The 17800-nt window shown below is 33.4% G+C and overlaps 1 pseudogene; it reads right to left on the bottom strand.

Moving 5' to 3' along the window:
* Positions 1 to 17193: 17193 nt before the first annotated feature.
* On the bottom strand, positions 17194 to 17800 carry LOC138170897 (small ribosomal subunit protein uS5 pseudogene; annotated as a pseudogene).

Below are 17800 nucleotides of genomic sequence, written 5' to 3'. Positions count from 1 at the left end.
ATAGATAGATAGATAGATAGATAGATAGATAGATAGATAGATAGATATGTGTTTTATATAGTGTATAAAAGTTAATAGTATAAGTATTTATATGTTATATTATCTGTGAAAGTAAGATTATATGTACATTACATATACATTATGTATGCATTGATATACAGCACACATACATACATACTATGTGTGAATGTAATCTTATTTTCATAGAGAACATTGAGTAATAGAGGATTCATTTTTTCCACCAATCCAAGGTCTTTCTACATCTAAAAACCATAAACTGAAGAGAAGTAGGAAGAGATATGAAGAAAGATGGAAACAGTTATTAAATATGCCAACTGCCTTACAAATGTTATCTTACATGATCTCCACAACATCTCTTGTAGACAGATACTATTATTACTTCTGTTTCAGAGTTGAGGAAAATGAAAGAAACTGAAGTTAAGTGACTTGTTCAGGGTCACAAAGTTATTATGTTTCTCAGATTGGATTTGACACATGGTCCTTTTCACTCTAGACCCAGTGCTTTATGTAACCTGTCTCAACCATGGTTGGTCATGGACAAAAATCACCCCCCCAAAAAAAAACCCTCAAAGAAATATTATATTTTTAATTAAACTCATGACTGAATATAATAATGAGCTGATCAATAAGGGTGTAGTGAGTGGCTACTATGTATTCCATGTCATAAAGGCTTTCCTTTTTCCACATTTCTATAATTTTTTCTTTTAAAATTCAATTAAATTTAGGAATAGGAATGATGTCCAAATTATATCATTACAAAATAAATACAGAATTAGGAGAAAATCTTTGGAAAGTCAAAGAGGAGATAATTGATTCCTATGTATATTCCTATACACACACACACACACACACACACATACATAGTACACTCCACCATCCTCAAAACTAAATTCCTGAGCCCTAACTTTTTCTGGTATTGTGTTTTAACAGCCAAAATGAAGTAGACTTTTCTACTTGGTAGATTAAAACATTGGACATTTATTTTCTTCTACAGGGTAATTTTACTTCTTCAGAGTAATTGTACATTTAATTGTCTCCCCTGAGACAAACCAAACAAATTAAATAAGACAGTCCAATTCTGTTTTAATGAATTGACAGCAATGAAAAATAGATCTAACTGTATTAGCCACACCAGATCTCACTTTCAAGTGTTTATTGGTAGGTCACAAAGCAGACTGTTTTTCTGCTATTCACCAATTACATCAACATGCCTCTGTAATACTTATGTTTACTTCTTGTTGATGATAATGTCAGTCAACCAAAGAATAAATATTCCAGGGCACGGGGGGGGGGTGGGGGGGGGGGTAAACAAACTCCAAATTAAAACAAATGCTTCAATTGTTCAGATCATTTAGTTGAAGCATTGATGTAATAGCCCTATATAGACATAGAAGTCTTAAACTTTTATTGCATATATTTTCTTTACTTTCATGCATTACAAAGTCATGAAAGCAAGATACAGGGCAAATACTCAATTGCTTCCCCTGACATGAGTATAAGTTAAAAAAGAAGATAGAGTGGTATTCCTTTACATTAGTTTAAGGAATGAATGTATTCCTATACTTACATAGGGAAAAAGAATAGGAAATTGATTGCCTTCCATTTCTTCCAGAATTAATTCATTATATTATAACTTCACTATGCTTTTTGAAGTACATTTTATCCAAATAAATGTTATTTATTATTTATTTGAAGTGCTAAAATAGATCATGAGGGAAATTTTAAATGATTTTTGATAGGGACTATTTTGATTAAAAAAGCACTAATTTCAGAGTTAGACATGTTTTTGAGCCTAAGGCACCACTTGCTAGACAGTAACCCTCTTTGATTTTATACATATCCAGATGTAATGCATGCTATATTAATATATCTATATTAATGATTATGGGTAAAATATATGATATTTATTTATGTGTATTATATTGTATGTGTGTATATATATATGTATGTATGTATGTCTATGTATAGACAAATATATAAATTTGAGAACACTATATGGAAAACTGTTGCAAAAATCATTTGAAAATTGTAGGTATAGTATTTTTCATCACACCACATAGAGTAATTAAAATAAGGATCAATGTTATTAACCTCCATGACAGGCAATAGTAAAATAAATGGAGATCCCATGTTGCATTCAGAAAAGACATGAGTTTAATACATACATTCAGCATAAAAACTGTCTGTGTGACCCTTGCAAGTCACTTAACATCTAAGTACTCCAGACAACTCTTTGAAAATATGTTCCATTGAGATATCTTCACTGAGAGAAGTAATTTCTTAACTGGCAGTTCTTTATATTGATAAAATCACTTCAGAAATCTGGTACAAGTAAATAAATGCATAAACAAACACAAAAACAGAGATAGGTGGATAGATAAAGTAATGAATGGATAAAAATTGATAAACAAAGAAACCAATGAACCAACAGAAAAAACAAGAAAGGAATTGAAAAAGGAAGAAAGAATGGAAGGAAGGAAGAAATAGAAGGAGAAAGAGTAAGAAAGATGGACCACATGTCAAATCCAGTCTGAGGAAGGGAGGAAGGAAGGAAGGAAGGAAGGAAGGAAGGAAGGAAGGAAGGAAGATACATATATTGCTTGTTTTGGGATTTAAAATTTTGCTATACACATAAATTTCCCGTTTGTGATAAAAGGACACTGACTCCTTGTAATATGACTTTGGAGTGCAATTCCAAACCGAAGTCAGTAAGAGCCCTTCTGGGCATTCTAGTGTCCTTTGATGGGACTATGTGGATAAATTGCTTAAGAGACATAAGTATAAGAACCTTCAAAGTAAGCTGGGAACAACCAAGACATCCCAAAATAGAGAACATTAAAGAAGAATATTTATTTTCCTATATAAATCAGTCATTATTAAAACAATATAAATTTGTTGTTTATATAAATGGGGATAACATGTCTTATAAATGGGGATAACATGTCTACTCATTCATAGACTGAAAAGGTAAAGGGAATTGAACTCTAGCAGAGAAGTTTTCCCCCTCAATGCATAAATCATAAAAGATCCAACTCATAGGTGCTTAGAGGACTGACTATAACATCCATGGAAAATGGAGCTTCAACCAGACATGACACACTATATAAGAATAAACTTAATTTAATTACTTTACAAGTAGTTTCTAATAAGAAAAGCAGAAAGCCTACTTGTAAGATCAGAAGAGTCCTCTTCATATAACTAATTCCAGGTGGTTGTTAAAGGAATGGAATAAAAATTCAGATCCTTCACTATACTAGCAAACTAAAAAACTAGTCTATTAGGAGATCTAGATCAGATTTCCGGGGACTTTGGACCTAATTCTGACTCTGTAACTAGCTCACTGGATGACCTTGATCAAGTGACAACTAATCTACTCTCTACTTATCTCTAAAAAGAGGAGGTTGGATTAATTATCATAGAAACCTCTATATTTCTCTAGTTTTTAATTTCATTGTTTGCCCATAATTGAATTGTTTCAGTTTTTTTCTCCTAAGTCAGTTTTATTTTAAGGGTGCACTGGGCATTCAAACTGGGAATCTAGTCTCATTGTACCCAAATGAGGTGTTCCCTGAATATCAACTTTCTGATTGAGGATTCTAGCTAATTAAAATTGACAGTCTAAAAATTGGCCAGAGTGGAAAAAAGTAGGAAAATTTTATATCACTATTAAAAAAGAGAGTTGTTTTATTTCCTTGCTCAGTTTGATTGTCAACCATGCATTATTAGGGATGAAAAGGAAATCAAGGTTACAGAAGCCCCCTCCATGACTTTTCCTCCATGAAGAAGACAAAGAAACCTAAAAAGATTTTGTACTTTAATTGTTAATTTCGAAATCAGTATCGACATTTCAGAAATTTTTTTATTCAATTTTTTACAACTACCATCTTAAAAATATATAGGATTCACTTTGATTATGTGATAAAGGGTTTCTATAGTGAATTCTCAAAAGGAAAATTAAATCAAACTGTTCTTTCTGTTTCTAAAGGTGCCATTAATGCTTCCTCTGAGTATAAATATTTTCCTTGCAATCTCTGGGAAACTTTTATAATTTAGCTGTCAGTCTTATGTAGTTGATAGTCTGGTTTATTCCCATGTGATATATATATATATATATATATATATATATATGTGTGTGTGTGTGTGTGTGTGTGTGTGTGTGTGTGTGTGTGTGTGTATATATATATATATATATATATTTAGAGGGGGAAGGTAGGCCAATTTGGGTTAAGTGACTTGCCCAAGGTCACATGGCTAGTTTTGTGTTAAGTGTCTGAAGCCAGATTTAAACCCAGATCCTCATGACTCCAGGACCAGTGCTCTATTCACTGCATCACCTAGCCGCCCCCCTCAAGTGATATTTCTATATTGTCTGTACAATAATTCAGTTAAAAGATTCTTTTTAAGCATCTTTCCCTAGCTTAAGAGTAATTTTTTTCTTTTTCCTAGAAATAAATACAACGCAAACCTCTGAATACTGAACTTTTTTTCACATCATTGAACTCAAAAAGTTCAAATAGATTCTCATTTTGGTAATAAAGTTCTCTCAGTTTTTCAGAATTGCTTTCTGGTTTATTTAGATTTCCAAAAGACTTGCTCTTTGACACTCCTCTAGTCCCAACTTTATTTCATCTGCTTATACAAAGGAAAAACAAACCAAAACAATATTTTCAAAAGGTTCCAATTAAATACATGATCTTACTATTTCTATTGTATAAGCTTGCTCCACAGTTTTTGCCATGTAGCATAATCAACCACTTCATTGTTTTATCATCATTTTCAAATTTCAACTAAAAGCATATATTCTTGACTTTATTTCCTAATTATGCCCTATCTCTGCTATTATGTTTCCTTATAATTATGCTACTTGACTCTGTAGAGTGCTTTGGGCTTCATCTGAATTGGAGATGGTGTTTATAATGAGGGTTCATTGTTTTACATTGTAAATAACAGCTTCTGGAGAAGGCTTACATTTACCAATCCCCAGAATTCTTAAACTTCTTTATAATATTTCTAATTAGGGATAACAATGTTAAAAGAATATTGGTTCCTAGGAACATCTCCTTCAAGATAATTTATCTTTATAAGGAAATTCATTTTATTTTTTTTGTCACATAATTCATTGTAATTTCTAGTTTTAACCACAAGCACTTAGGATAGAGATCAGGAAACATCAAGGGAAAAGAAGAATCTCTCTCCTCACCCCTTATCCTGACCAAAATGCCAGTTGCCTAGACACAAGCTTGTATCAACAATGCAGTATTCACAATGCCTACAGTAACTGTAAATATGCTGATATGGTTATTGATCACAAAATATAACAGGCTTTCTACATGGAATACATAACTATATAGCTAGAATATTTTTTTTGAAATACAAGAAAACTCAATACCCAAACCAGAAAGTCAAAGCCATCACAGTAGCCATGGTGTTGGCACAGATAGTTAATGCAATAACACCCACATTCTCAAGCCTTTAAAACAGAACAGAATACCTCAGACAAAGATCCCTCTCTCCTCACTCATGGTAACTGCTTGGCCTCCACATAGCTCACTCCTAGCAGCTCTGGCAGGCAGGCCTCAGCAGAAGTCCTTAGCAGAAATTCTGGCTGGCTCAAAAAAAAAAAAAAAGGAGTTCACGCTGCTACCACCATCACTTCCAGTCACCATGCTGGCTCCAGCCCAGCTCCTACTCTGCTCCAACTCCTTCCTGCCCCACCCCTTCCTGCTACATCAGCAAAATGAAGGGCATGGAAGATCTTCAAATCCCATTACCATTACAAAGCATCATGGCGCAGAACCCCCCTTAATAATGTGCTCTTCAAGGCAAGTATTTGGTGCAGTAGATAGATTATTGGCTGTACATGGTAGGACCAAGGTTCAAATCCAGCCTCCGACACGAGATGGGTGATTCTGAGCAAATAACTTAACATAAATTGCCTCCTGCCACCAAAACGAGCAAACAAACAATAATGACGACAACAACAAACCACCTCTTAAGTCTTTTCCTAATGCTTAAGGATTTTGACTCTTACTAAAATCTTACTTAAACCGCTGTACATAGTTATTTTTAATATAAAAAGAAATTGAGTTTCTGGTAGCCTCTCAAGTTATTGACTTCAGAAGAATGAATTATACTTCAGATAACATGAAATATGATACAAGGTCAGAACCCAGGCACAATATGTAGGAATTGAAAATTTAAAAGGAGGAGGAGGATTTGGGGAAGATGGCAGAGTAGGTCAGAAATTTCCAAGCTCTCCAGATTTTCTTCACAAAAGAGACAATAATAGTACCTCAGGGCAAACATGGAGTGGTAAAAATAAATATGAGTAGGAGCAGAACAGTGGTCCTCCCGGGATAATCTGAGAAGATCTGAAGAAAAAAATCTTAGAAGAGTTTGTCTATGTGAAGAATAAATACCTCCAGGCTAGATTGACTTAATAAACAAGCAGAAAGCCCTTGGGTTAGCTGGGTTGAGAAGCTGCCTCTGCTCCAGTCACAGGAACTTTTACCTTTGAGACAGTGATGGGAGTTGAGCATCTGAGCTGGGGAAGATTGAGGGAACCTTTGCTGACAAGGAACTGAAGATCCAGCTGTGCTGCTGAGATCTTTCCCTGAGTGAGAAGGAGCCCGCACATACCCAATAGGTGCAGAAACCATGCAGTGTGGATTCTATTGGCTGTAGTCACTTACAGGAGGCAGGAGGTCTTGGTTTTGGGTCCAGGTCAGAGGACAGAACTGAAGGAGAATCTGAAGCCAGAGGCACCCTCCCCCATACTCCAGGATTAGAGGTGATTACAGAAAGGAACAGAGGTGGTGATTATAATCTCAGACAAAATTAAAGCTAACATACAATTAATTAAAAGTGAAAATGAGAGAAACTAAACTATTTGTCAACCATATTTGTCAGTGTTGTTTTGGACTATTTGAAACAACTAGACAACATAAGGTGGGTATATTGCTGTGGTCTAGGAAATGATAAGTTGGTGGACTTGGAAAAAATATGGGAAGTCTTGGACTTATGAATGAGGACATTATTCACCCTCAGAGAAATAGTGGGTGAATTAGGATAATATAATCTCACATAGATGCATATGAATGTATATGTCTATATATGACTTTGATTTTTGATATTTAAGTATGTATAAGTGTATGTATGGGTGTATGTGTGTTTATGTGTATATGCATATCTTTGTGTGTATATGCCTGTATATGTATGTGCATATGTATGTGTGTGTGTGGACTTAATTGAAGTCTTCTGGAGAAAGACAGGGAAAAAGGAGCGGGAAAGAACAAAGTAAAAGGTGTATAGCAGAGAACAGATGAAAACTTACAAGGAAGCAAAGAAAAGATGGACAACTCTCAACACTATTTGTAGTATTTATTATACAGGCTTTCTTAAAATAGAAATTTCTTGCTTTACATTTTGAATCCTCTCTCACATTCTTCCATGTAACATAGCAATGCTTGTGTGCGTATGTCTTATTTTTGTGTGTGTTATTTTAGTTTTAGTATACAGATATATTTTTTTATTTTGCATTTAATTTTTTTAAAGCAATTGGGGTTAAGTAACTTGCTCAAAGTTACAAGGCCAGGTGTTTCTGGGTGTGGTACTAAGTATCTGGGCCCGGATTTGATACCAGGTCATCCAGACTCTGGGGCTGGTGCTCTTAATCACTGTGCCACCTGGCCACCCCTAAGCAATTGGGGTTAAGCAAGTTGCTCAAGGTTACACCACCAGGTGTTTCTGGGTGGGTGTTAAGTGTCTGAGCCCAGATTCGATCCCAAATCATCCCGACTCTGGGACTAGTGCTCTTATTCACTGTACTACCTGGCCACCACTTTTTGCATTTAATTTAAAATAAAAAATTAAATGAAAAATAAAATTTTGGAGGAGTCATGTATGTGTAGTTCAGGATCTTTGGAAAATAAAATATTCCTTGCGCCACAGTAAAAATCATATCAATCATATGTATCTATATCAATCATATCTATATATTTACTGTTTCAAAATGAAATGGCCAATCTTCCAAGTAGAAATCACTCTACATTAATAGTTAGTAGGAGTTAGTATACTGTAACTCTTTGGGACAGATGCACAAATCTGAGGCTAAGGAGGTGTTTTAGCATGAAGGCCTCTTGGTTTATTGTAAGAAGAGACGTGGTTTGAGAGACGTGGTTCTTCAGTGTATTCTCCATATGGTGTTAGGAAGGCAATTTAACATCTGTAAAATTGTGTCCTCATCAAAAAATGAGGTTATTTTACTCAATTACTTCCCATGTCTGTTCCAGTTGTAAGTCCATTGTGGACATGCTTAGCTCTTATATGAGCTTTCCCAAGATACTATGAGATACTAACCGACATTAAATTCTTGATTTAACTATTTACCAAAATTTTACAGAAATTATGTTTATATTAATTCTTCACATATTATAACCAAGTTTGTTCTGAATATATACATGTTGTATATATAAAAAGTCACATCCTAAATAGATTGGAGGAGAAAAGAAGAATATATCTTTCATATCTATAGATAGGCAGGCAATTTATTAGGCAATCTCCACATTAATGGAAACTTTGGGACTGCCCATTAATGTAGAGATTGCCTAAATCAAATATCTGGTAAATGTATTACAAAATATTATAGTACTATAATAAATGATAAAAGAGATGACTTCAGAGCAACTTCAAAAAGACAAGCATATACTGATGAAGAGTAATGGGACTAGAATTAGGTCAGCAATTTAATATAATTTTGAAACACTTAACAAATTCAACCAATGCAGTGACCAACCATAATTTCAGAGGATTGATGACGAAGAATGCTACCCACATCCTGCTGGAGTGGTGATGACCTATATATGTAAAAAGAGATACATTTTTTGTACATGGCCAATGTTGGTATTTGTTTTGGTTATTGTCATATTTCTTATAAAAGTTATTTATTCATTCATTTTGTTTTGTTCCATTTTCCTATTGGAGGATGGAAAGTAGGAGGGAGAGAAAATATTTATTAGTATAAAGAAGAAATTTTAATTTTAATAAGAGGAAATATTTTGAGATGTCAGGCTTATCATATTTATAAGTACAATTTGGATTCCCCACTCTAGGTTACATTGACAAGAAGCAGTATTTTCATATATTTTTTTATAGAAAGTCTGTCTGAGGTTTGATTTGGTGTGAGGAAAAGGTGGCAATAGAAATTGAAGTCACATCAAGTAAACAAAAATGTATTTAGAATGTACTATACTCCCAGGGCTGTGCTAAGGACTGATGTAATTGCAATATGGGGGGAAATCCTTGACTACAGTGGAAATTTTAATTGCAGGGCAGAGAAGGTGGAGACATATATATGTATCCTTATATATCTATGTACATGCATATATATATATACATATATACGTCTGTGTATATGTATGTGTCTATGTCTATGTATATAGAGATATAGATACACAATCCACATATCCATATACATGCATATATGTACATATATTTGTGTGTATGTATATATGTATACACACAAACATACACATGCATATGTGTGTGTATTCTCCTGTTTGCCCTCTTCCTAACAATTCTCCTCTTCTTCTCTTCTTTTTTAATTTACCTTTTATCTTTCTACAATTAGAGGAATGGATGCTGAATGAAGAGACAACTTGTTGCAATGAAATTACTTGGAATGCATTGTTCAGGAAAGGGCTGATTAAAATATAATTTTGTGATAAAAATGTTTTAAAATGTAAAAGCATTAAAATATTATGTAGATCCCAGCCATAATGTTTACTGTTGTTATTACTATCCATTTCTTTTTCAATGGATTTAGGTAAAAAGAGTCTTGGTACAAATTGCAGTCCTGCTATTTCTCCCCTATACTACATATTCTCTATATTTTTGTGCAGGTATATAAAATAATCCCATTTTCTAGGTAAACAACCGTGTTATGAATGTCACGTAATCTTTATTTTGCTCAGTGAATGTATCCTTAGTCCAACTTTAGTAGCAGACAGAACAACAGGGATGATATGTACCTCATTGTGTTACAGCATGATTTGGATTTCTTTGGCTTTGTCTCTAATTGAAAAGATTTTCATTTTATGTAGCTTGGAGATTATGAATATTTGGGATGGGAAATTCTATTGTGAATATTTGGAAAGTCAAGATACAATAAAGATTCTCTTCTTAACTTTGTATTGATATTATATACATATGACTGATGAATGGTAACATTTTTGTTTCTGTTAATGGTTTGGTTCCAGTACAAATTATTGGTTGAATTATTCAAGATTTTTTGAGGTTTGTATTTGTAGCATGGGCATCTGCTGTCTGTAAGTCCACTAGCCAAAAGGAACATTTGATTTATAATGCGAGGTACTAGTTCTTTCTTTGGTAAGTAATCATTAAGCACTAAATTTTTGCAGCCTAGAATGAAGTTTCCCAGTTTCCTCTATTTCCTATTGATAATAAAGTCCAGGTTCCTTAAAGATAACTAATTCTGTAATTTCTGATGGTCATGACCTGGTCTTGAACTATCACAATAAACCCCTATATTTCCACAAATATACATAATTTTAACATTTATTTGACCATTTTCTATCAATATTGTGTTAGCTGTTTTCATTTTGATATTGCCCATGGCAGTCCTTTTAATTACACTCTTGGATAAGTGCAAACCAAAGTGTAGTCCACTTTTTTGGACTCCATCTGTAGTATGCCACTTCTAGCTCTATTCAACAAGTCCAATGGTTTGTACCTATTTTCAGCTTTTAAAAGTGGAGTGATATCTATTAAAGTTAACTTTCACCTATTTATCATATGATCTAAGAATATCTACCAATTATCTTCCTACTTTCTGGTGTAGAAGTGTTTCCTTCTTTTATAGCTATTTCAGAGCAGCAGATCCTAACTTTTTAAATGGATTAAAGGCTTTTTTTTTTTACTTTGGTGCTGTCCAAATCAGTCATTGAACACTCTAAAAGTACACATTAAGATTGGTATTGAATAAGGGTTAGCTACTTTAAAGGTATATTTCCAAATCAGATTTGATTTAACAATTCCAGTTGGAATCAACATATTCACTCACAGATTTCATAAAATCTTCATATAATATTTGTCTTTCTCAAAGAAGACTGAATTATATGTAGATATTGAACTGGACTTGAAATGGTGATGATAAAGATGATGATGGTGTTGGTAATGATAACAATGAAGTTGAAGTTTACTCCTCTTCCTCCTGCTCCACATCCTACTGCAATTATTACCTCTACTAAAACCATGATAATGACTAGTACTACAGCTACTGCTACTGCAACTGCTACTGCTGCAGGAGAGCAGAGCCTTCTTTACAAATTATCATAACTCAGTGCCTAATAAGCATTTCACTGAAAGTATATTTATTAAAATAATTTTAAAATGCATCAGTGTTAACAAAATAATACAATTAAAATAAAAATACCTTTTGAAAAGCTTTGATGTTGGAAACTCTCCATTGTATATAACAAAGATTGCATTCTACATATATTAAACATACTATATAGCATACTGCATTTTTTACACCAAATTATATATGTTTATTTAGAGAGTGTTTTTAATGTGTATGAACACCTGCATCTCACATTCTGTGTGTACTTAGAGTTCTACTATGCTGTCAAGGGAGACGTGATAACCTAAAATAATCAATGGTTTCCTTTAATAGAGCACACATGTCCAGGTTATCCTATTTGAATTCTAATTGGATTTTAAGTATGTTTCTACTATATATTCATTCTGAGGTTTGTGTTTCTCTCCCGAAAGTCTCCACTGAGCAAGCCATTAAGAGTTCTCTTTAAGTTAACTATGTTAACATCATTTCTAATTTATTCTCCTGAGCTAGGAGTTTCATGCCGCTTGTCTATTTTACTGTTTAATTGCTTCATGGACTCCCAAATTGAATTCTATAGCAATATACTTTACTGACAAAGCTGAGCACTTTTCAGTATGGCTGGAAATAGAATGGAGCTTATGACACAGTGTGGTGATATAAGGCTACTTTGAAAGTAAAGGTCTCTGATATTACTTACTCTTCCATATACGTTTTATGTCACTTGTCAATTAAATATGGTATTTACTATAAAATTTCCTGTCAAATTATGATCCAGTATTTAAGATTCTCACTTTTTTTGATGTCTATTTGGTAAATTAATTTGTCTATTTTCAACATCTCTCATTCCTAACCTTTTAATTAATTAATGATGAGAACACCAGAGACTGTGAGAAGACAAGGAAAAATAAGATTGTAAAGTAGAATGAGCAAGTTTGGGATTTCAGTTTTGTTTATCTTAACAAATATATTTATCATATTCTGTGTGTATATATGTATATATATATATGTGTGTGTGTGTGTATATATATATGGTAAATACAAAGTATTACATATATTAGATTTCCCCCAAATACTGAGGAAAATTAGTCCTGAAAGATAAAATATTTTTATTTTATTGTCACAAAAATCATCATGTACATCTCAGGACTTTATTCCTCTTCAAAATCCCATGTATGTTTTCTTTCCTCTAATTTCCTTTACATAGATATTGAACTTCAAATGTACTTTACATGATAAAACCAAGGAGGCTAAAAAAGGAGAAATGTAACATTTTGATGTTTCTAGACAATATCAAGAAATTTTCTTAATGATTACAAAATTGAATTTATTGAATTGTTAATTAGAAAAAGGGACAATGTAAAAATGGAGGAAAAAATTCTTATTATACAAGCCCATTTGGAGAAATAATGAACCCTTAGAAGGGTGAGCTAGGTCTATAATGTATAAAAATTTTCAAAAAAGAATTTATCTTTATCAATCTAAATAATCATGGCACATTTATCATAAGAGAATTTATTTGTAAGTACCAAGAACTATAGACACTGTTCAGAAATGTCAATTTAGTTACCTATCCTGAAACCATGGATTTTCTTATCAATTGAAGGTTATGCCTGCCATCTACTGTGCATGAATCACCTAGCTCGAAATTCCACTGGGGGAGGGATTGAAATAAGCAGGTACACTGCTTCTGTTGTGTTAATTAATTCCTGCACTTCTAACAAACTGAAAAATGACACTATATTTTTGGTTAATTGCTTTACAGGGAACAAAAACTTTGCCTAAGTAACATTTCTTGTAATGATAATTTTATGGATCTAGATTGGGTCATTCCCTTTTTGTATACCCACATTTCCTTTATATTATTTAATACATTTTAGCATTTTTAATCTTTCAAAAACTTTACATTGAAATTCATATTTTTAAAATAGTCCATCAGTTATTTTAATCACTTATCTATTAATAAAACAGCATATCACTCTACCTAATTCCTTCATCCTCAGCAAGACAATAAGATATATTTATAATATGATGTAAATCATCCATTCATATAATTATTATCCTATGACGTTCAGTGTTACTTGAAGTTACTATTAATGAACAATAACCAAAAAAATCTTGCTTCAGATGAAAATGAAAAAAAAAACCTGTTAGGTCTAAACCAAGATTTTTTATCACTCACTAAAGAATGAACTATGTGAACAGTGGATAGAGCTCTGGCTTGGAGTCAGGAAGACCTGAGTTCAAATCCAACCTCAGGTACTTACTATCTGAGTGGGCAAGTCAATTAATCTGTTTGCCCCATTTTCCTCATTTATAAAATTAAGATAATAATAACACATACCTCTCAAGACTGTTATGAAGATCAATTGTGTTAATAATTTTAAAATGCTAAGCACAGTGCCTGGCACATAGCAAGCACTTTATAAATGTCCTCTCTGTGTCTCTGTCTTTCTCTCTCTCATATGTGTATGTGCACACATACTTATGATAAGACTGTTACATATTTGTTTAGTTTATATGTGCTATATATTTATAGTCACATGAAATAAGACCAACAAAAAAAGAAAAATAATTCTTCCACAAGAATCTCTTCTCTGAGATACTGAAGCAGACCAAGTCTTTCCTGTACACTGGAAAATACTATTTAATCACATTTTTGTTTGAACTTTTAAAAGTACTTTCACACCTTATTAATTGATTTTCATAGCAGTCATATAAGATTCACAGAAAGTATTATTACCCCATTTTAGAGGTTGGGTTATACTTTCCAATAATTAAAGGACTTTCTGAGACTCACATATCTTCGTAGTAAATCATGAATAAATTGTCTTTTGATTTCAGATCTGGTATCACAACATAGCACTACTTTGCCTCCATTGTCTAGGTATTAACAACTTCCCACCTTCTTTATTCAACTCCAAAATTATTGTTTGTAAGTCCAGAATCACATCCTGGGTAAGCAGCATTTAAGAAAGCCAAAAAGTGTTATTTTGTCATTAAGAACTAAATATTGATTTTTCTTAGGATTAATTCTACATCTAAATGCAGAAAATATATCCAATATGTAACAGCTGCTAATTAAATGCTCAATTTATCTGTGTTCTCATTGGAACAGCTAATTCCTTTAAAAGATCTAAACAGAAATACATCTATGTTTTCTTATCCTTTCTTCTTTTCCCTGACTACCTCCTTTATAGAGTAACATTCTGCACCTTAAGAATCTTCACTGTTCTGATGCTTTGCAGAGTATTAATGTAGAACTCAGTCTATTGACTCATAGCAATTAATGCACATTTAAATGTTTTTCCAATTCCATATAAAATTATTAAATGATGTCTATGTTTAGAAAATCAGAAAATGCTCAATAGAGTGCTTGACTTAGAGTGAAGAAGACCTGAATTTGAATCATGTGTCAGACACTTGGCATATGTATGAACCTGAGAAAATCATTATAGCTCTCTTAGAACCCGTTTCCTTTTCTGTAAAAGGGAGAAAATAATAGTAGCTATGTCAGAGTTTTTGAGAAAATCAATATAGTGTTTTGAAACATTAGAAATAATGTATGTATATATATATACACACACATGCAGAGACAGAGATAGATACATACACACACGCACGCGTATTTACATATCAGAGAGAAAGCACAGTGTAGTTGATAGAGAACTGGTCTACAAGTCAGGAATAACTGGGATAATTCTTGCTTCCCATGCAAATTAGTTAGGTTACCCTGAGCAAAGTATCTAAGACTATAAATTGGAGAGAATTTGCTTACATGCATTCATAAGGGGAGTTACAGCTCCTGGAAATTGCTTAAGCCACTAACATCACAAGTTTAGTTTCTAAACACATCCATGCTCCCCACATACATTTTATAGGTTTTGCTCAACTAATGATATTTTCATATTTTAATATATATATATATAAATTTCACCTTTTCAGTCTTTTAGACCATGCAATCAGTTTTTTTTCATATTCCACTGAAACTTTCATCAAATGTGACCTAATCACTTTATTTAGAGCTTTTTATTTCATCGTTAATGTATGCATCACATTTTCATTCCACCAAGGAAGAATTTTTATTATCTTAGTAAGCAGATGACTTTTTCCGGACTTTTATAATGTGCTCTCATAACTGAATTTACCACATTAGCATTAGAAAGATCAATATCATTATCACATAAATCTTCTTAACTATCTTAACAGAAACCCCTTTTAACAATGTCCTCTAATTCTCTGAAATATATCTGTTAAAATAAATTGAATGTGTCAATTCACATATCCCATGAACTTTATGGCTAATAGAATGGTGATAAATCATTATTTAGACATATTTGTATTTGTCTGCTAAGTTATTTTAGTGTCAACAAGACTTAAACAGAGATATCAATATCATATATAATAAACTCTTGTTTATTAGTCAACATTTTAACTATGAAATATCACTCAGTATATTAAATTTCTATGCTACCATTTCAGATATTATAACAATTTCTCCCCTGGGTGCAAGGGAATATATGTTAATCAACCATGGGATTGTGTATTTTATATAATTGTGTTTCCTTCTTCTAAGTCACCATTAGAAACAAGAAAAAATATTTTTTTTTGTCTTGCTGACCACATTTTAGTGACACACATGAAATGATGGAGTAACTAGAACTCTGCCACTAAAGAATATGCCCAAGTACACACACACATATAAACAACCCAGTTTTAAAGGCTGTGAAATTTGGGTTCATAGGATGGAATTGGTAATTCTTACTGCTATACATGGTACAAAGACCCTAAGATGTACACTATCAGAATCATGGTTTTAAAAAATAGTAAGTTGTGTGTAGGAGAGATGTCACAATAGGTCACAAAATATTTGGCAAGGAAAAGCATAACAAAATGAATAAAAAAGAAAGGAAACAAACTAAACAAAAGAGATAAAAAAATTATCTACAGATTATTCAATAAATCTGACCTTCAAGTAAATGTAACATGCCAAACCCTCTGTTCAGCCTAGACAGCCCTTCCAACCTTTCCAATTTTCTTTAAATTTACACTTTAAACCCCACTACATATTTTTGTAACTCTGGTGTCTTTTTGTTCCTTACACAAGCTTCACCATGCTTGGGTCCGTCCTCTACTCTCTGCTCATCTCCACATCCCTATTTCCCTTGGCTTCCTTCACATATAAGCTAAAGTCTTACCTTCCCAATGCTTCTTATCCACTGACTTCCACCTTGTGATTTTCTCTGGCTCCTCGTACACAGATTTCCCCTCTCCGATTGGGAGCTCCGGGAAAGCATAGACAAAATCTTGCTCTTTCATGTATCCCAAGTACTAATGACCGATGCATAACAAGAACTCACTTCCAGTTGACTGAGCCAATAAGCAAAGATACAGATAAAAGAGACTTGAGAAAAAATATAGAATGAGAGAAATTCTAAGGAAAGACTGTGATTTGTGTCTGTATGTGTATTTACCACTTGTCCATATAATTTTTAAGGAATCCTGTAGGCTTTTAACATGTGCATGGGAAACACCTTGTAGTAAGAAAGTCTTTAAGCAAAGATTTACTTTCTTGAGAAAGTTTTTGCAACAAAATATAATAAACACAGCAGAATCATGGATTCTTTTCACATTTCAATCACTTTTTTGACTATAAAATTGTTGTCTACTAGAGAACATAAATGCCAAAATAGCTGTTCCTTTCTAATTTTCCTTAAAATATATCATCTTTTAAGTATAAATCACCTTAAAATTTTGATAGATGTTAAATCAATAATTAAACAAGTGCTGTTGTACTCAAATTATTTATTTATTTATTTTAGCAGGCAAAGTTCAATTTATTTGTTTATAAAAAACCATCTACGTGGTTGCCACAGCAGCTGCCTGGGTCCTCTGGACAGATACTCGAGTGTGAGTCTTCACAAGATGGTCGGTGAATTCCTGATAAGGAGACTTAGTGAACACAGTCTCCTTCCACAGGTCTGGGGTTAGATAGCTGTATGTTTTGGAGATGGCATCAAAGGTAGCTTTAGCGAAATTGCCCAGAGTGGCAGTACAGCCTCTTGCAGAAGTGTAGCAGTCATCAATTCCAGCCATCATCAGCAGCTTTTTAGGCACAGGAGCTGAGACAATGCCAGTACCTCTAGGGGTGGGGATCAGGCGCACCAGAACCGACCCACATCGCCCAGTGACCTTGCAGGGTACTCTGTGAGGCTTGCCAATCTTGTTCCCCCAGTAGCCACGTCTCACAGGAACGATGGACAGCTTGGCCAGAATGATAGCACCTCGAATAGCTGTGGCCACTTCCTTGGAGCACTTGACACCCAGACCAACATGGCCATTGTAGTCACCAATGGCCACAAAAGCCTTGAACCTGGTACGTTGTCCAGCTCTAGTTTGTTTCTGAACAGGCATGATCTTCAG

The sequence above is a fragment of the Petaurus breviceps genome, unplaced genomic scaffold (assembly GCF_028583685.1).
Source record: "Petaurus breviceps papuanus isolate PSGF00001 unplaced genomic scaffold, PetGlider_PUasm1.0 40, whole genome shotgun sequence".
In the NCBI taxonomy this organism is placed as follows: domain Eukaryota; kingdom Metazoa; phylum Chordata; class Mammalia; order Diprotodontia; family Petauridae; genus Petaurus; species Petaurus breviceps.
The sequence above is the reverse complement of the archived record's forward strand: the minus strand, read 5'-3'. Positions and strand labels throughout refer to the sequence as shown.